A 4,212-nucleotide genomic window follows, 5' to 3' on the forward strand; every position below is an offset into this window, starting at 1 on the left:
CCACCCAGAGCTGCCTGCTTGGAGGGCCTCTCCACTTCTCCATACCTGGGATGAGTGTGGCAGGATCCTGAGGCCTCCAGCGGGGGGCCTCTGGACCTAGTCCACCCCATAACAACCACTTTCAAAGTTGGTAAGCCTAAAATATGACCAAGAAGATCCTATTTTACCTTAGGACTAGCTCTTATTCTCTAGTCCTACAGATATTTTTCAGCAAATACTTAGTTTTTGCAGGATTTCTTAGTTCCATGTATTTTTCATTATTTCTGCATTGCACCTTTGTGAACACACCCAGGCAAAAACAAAGAAAACCAAAACCAACATATAAAAAAACCTGATAAGGTTGATGGGTCTAAAAGTTAACCTACATATTTTTTCCACTGAGGAATTTCTTACTCTAAGACTGATGATTATGAAACAGAGAGTAAATTGGTGCACATACTGTGTCTTATAAATATCAATTTTTGAGAAAATACTGAAACAAGTATCAGACAAAATAAAACTATGATTTGGGTGTGCATGAAAAAGATTTACAGTACCTCTCTGTCTATGATAACACAAGGAGGGATTATGTCTAACAAACCTGAACATTTTTGTATAGTAAAAAGTATTGATGGTGGAAGCATCAAATGTAATTTATCTGGACATACCAAATGCTCTATCTACAGAACATACAAAAATATAATCTACAGGTCAGTAAGGATAATGCACAGGAGTGTATGTGCTGCCTAAAGGGATTAAAAAAAAATATAGCTCAGGTATTGAGCAAGGAACTTGAGTAAAGAAGTTTCAGATACTGTGAAGTGACCAAAGAATATTACAGGGTCAGCATTAGGATTGATTTGGTTAATTTTGTAGTGTTAGGTAATGAACTAGGAGGAGGAATTGTACAAGAAGGTGGAAAAAATTGTTTATGGAATTTGGAGGAATGCAAGAGTGGAGGGTAGCAAGTTGAAGAAAAAACTACAGAATGGTGGTTTAGTCAAATCAAAACAGAAAATTTCCAGGGTAACAGATCCAGGGATAAAAAATATGAAAAAGGAAAATATTTCAACAATCAAATAATATCAGATAGGTTTTTGGATGGAAGGGACAAACAATATGAAGGCAATTAGAATAAATATTTAAAGGCATGAGAGAGTTTGATAGGGCAGATATTCTAGAATATGTAAATAGAACTAGTGTCGGGGTAGTTATTCTTTCACTATGTATTGGACTAGTGAGGTAATATTTGAAAAACTCTCTGCAGTCTAGTTTCCTTATTACAAATGAGGGCAATCAGCATGCCAGAACTGTACACACACATACACAAGAATCATAGTGGCTGTATTCATATGTTTGTGTAGGGTGGAGTTATGTATTCCACATACTGCAATATAATATTGAGAACAAATCCAGTTGTCGGATAATACAGGTACAACAAAGTAGAGTCTGTACAAAAGGTCAGTTTCAGCTATAAAGTACAGTGGTTAAAATTATAAACAAATACTCCCTTAAACAAATAGCATCAGAATTGCTTTCTTCACTTTATTTGTTCCAGTTAATCAAGTCTTCTGAGCAGGTAGAATGTAAATTATCTGTTCTGTTAATGGGTCCAAAAACTGCAGGGATCTACCAAGTAGTTTATCTTAGATAAATTATATGCTTTAGCAACCTATATATCTTGCCACCGCTTTCAGATTTTTGTGTGAGAGAAAGGATGGATGACTTTATCCTAGAGATTTATTTTATATTCCTATCCATTTGAGACAAAATGTAGACCACTCAACATACCTTTACACCTGCTGAGGCCCAAGTGTGGAATATACAAAGACCTGAATAAAGGACTTGGTGGCACCTTGTCCAGAGTTTGATGGCTTCCAGAGATGATGAGTGGGTGCCTCTTTGCCTGTTTAGGTAGTGCATTGCAGATGTGTTGACTGTCAGGATCTGCACTGTTGAAACTCGTAGGATGGGTAGGGTTGCCACAGAAGCTAGCCAGATGGCTCTGAGTTGCAGGAACTTCATGTGAACTCTCAAATTCTGGAGACCAGGTCCCCTGAATTTGTAGGCGGCCCAAGTGGGGTCCCCAACCTGTGGCTGATACATTTGTGATGAATGTACTTGTTGGGGAAGGGAAAGCCAATGGTACCCCTCCTTACAAGTTCTTGGGTTCTAGCCACCAGACCAGCTCAACAAGGACATAAGATGGCACTAAGATCATCCTCTCTGTCTGGCATCTTGCAGGAGACTAGACCAACTACAGTTGCAGGGGCCACAGGTGAAGTCTGGCAAATGGCATCACATACAAGCCTGCTGGCATATGTCCCAACATCCCAGCAAGTCACTACCATGGTCAGATTTGATTTTATCCCAAGTAGCACTAATTGCAACAAGAGGAATCTCTGTTAAGGCAGGTTTGCTCTTTCTGAGCTGGCATCACCCATGAGGATGAGAGTGTATTCCAGGCATGTCACTGTGTCCTGCTGGGATCTGCTTTTGATGAGCCAATCATCCAGGTAAAGGTAGATGTGGATGCTTTATCGTCTCAGGTGCGCGGCTACCATAGCTAGGCATTTCACAAAGACTGTGGAAAGTCCAAATGGCAGTACCTTGTACTGAGTGATTTGGCCCCACTGTGTATCTCAAGTACTCCCTGTGGGCCAGGTGGATGACTATTTGAAAGTATGCATCCTGCAAACTAAGCCATGAACCAGTCTTGAGCAGCAGAATGGAATCATGGGGGCAAGAGTTACCATGATGAATTTGAAGCAGCATATGTATTTGTTCAATCTCCTCAGATCTAGGATAGGATGAAAAAAAAACTTTTTTCTTTGGAATTCAGAAGTATCAGGAGTAAAAGCCTCTTTTCCTTTATTCCGAAGATACCTCTTCTATGGATCCAAATGATGCAATAAGGCCACTTCTTTCTGTAATAGGCTCTCTTGTGAGAAGTCCCTAAAGAGGGATTGGGAAAGGGAGGAGACAGGAGGTAGAAATGAATAGCGTAGCCCTGGGCAATGGTGTTCAACACCCATTTGTTTGATATGATAGTGGAGCTAGTCTAGTGGAAAGGGATAAGGTGGTTCCTGAAGATGGTAGCAGACTTTAGATTGGTTACGATGTGACTCCTGACACTCCCACCAAACCTGCTGTTTCTGAGATGGTGCCAGGTGTTTGATGGAAGAGGATGAGGAGGAGAAATATCTCCTGGAGTATGGGGGAACTTTTACTTGCGGGTACTCTTGCCACCTACTCCGGAAATGGGGTAGTTTCCTCTGACTTTGAGGTTGGTGTTTATATATCTTTCAGTAAGGAGCCAGTGTGTAGGTCCTTAAGGACCAGCAAATGCAGCACTTCATCTGTTCTGCTGCTAACGAGCTCCATCAAAGGGCAGGCCCTCTGCAGTGCCTTGCCCCTCCTTTGGAATGTGTGATGCCAGCAGCCATGAAGAACTCCGCATGTTAGCTCTGGTCATTGACTTGCGACCATGTCTGATGCATCCATGGCCACTTGCAATGCCATCTGGCCCTCTTTTGTTGTCTCTTTCAGTTCCTACCTATTTTTCTGTGGAATTTTGGACCGTAAGGGAATTATTTTTTCTCAGGTGAGGAAGCTACATTTTCTGAACAGGGCCTGATAGTTCACAATGCTGTGGAACATACTTTTCACCCAAAGAGGTACAGGTCCCTTTTCCTTCAGGGCGCTTTTTGTGGACCTGTACTTCTCTTGCACTGAGAACACCATTGGATACCCTAGACACACCTGGTACCTCTTTTCCACTCATTTAGATGTGGGGAGGCAGAGTGGCTGAGGTGTGCCATAGTTCCTTGCCAATTCAAACATGCCCTCATTGATTGGGAGGATGATCCTGGCCAGCATTATAAAGCTCAGTACATCAAAGAGTTTGTGGGACTTTTCTTGGATTACTGTGGTTTCAGTGCCCAGTGTCTCTACACTCTGGGACAGGAGGCCCTAGAAAGCTTTGAAGTCATCAACTGCCAGTGCCAGGGCCAGTGCACTGCCTCATCTGACAACAGTGATGATTCCTTCAGTGGAGATTGAGGTTGCTGCTGTCCCTCCATTGTTATCTGCTCCTGAAGTTTGACATCCGACTCTTGAATAAGTGGCTTGGCTAAAGATATCACTGAGGAGCAGGTTGTTCTCTTCTTTGACATAGGGGAGGTGGGATCTGACACTATGACATATGCGATGATGGTCCCCAGTGTGACCAAG

This window comes from Mauremys reevesii, linkage group 2 (genome assembly GCF_016161935.1).
Source record: "Mauremys reevesii isolate NIE-2019 linkage group 2, ASM1616193v1, whole genome shotgun sequence".
Taxonomy (NCBI): domain Eukaryota; kingdom Metazoa; phylum Chordata; order Testudines; family Geoemydidae; genus Mauremys; species Mauremys reevesii.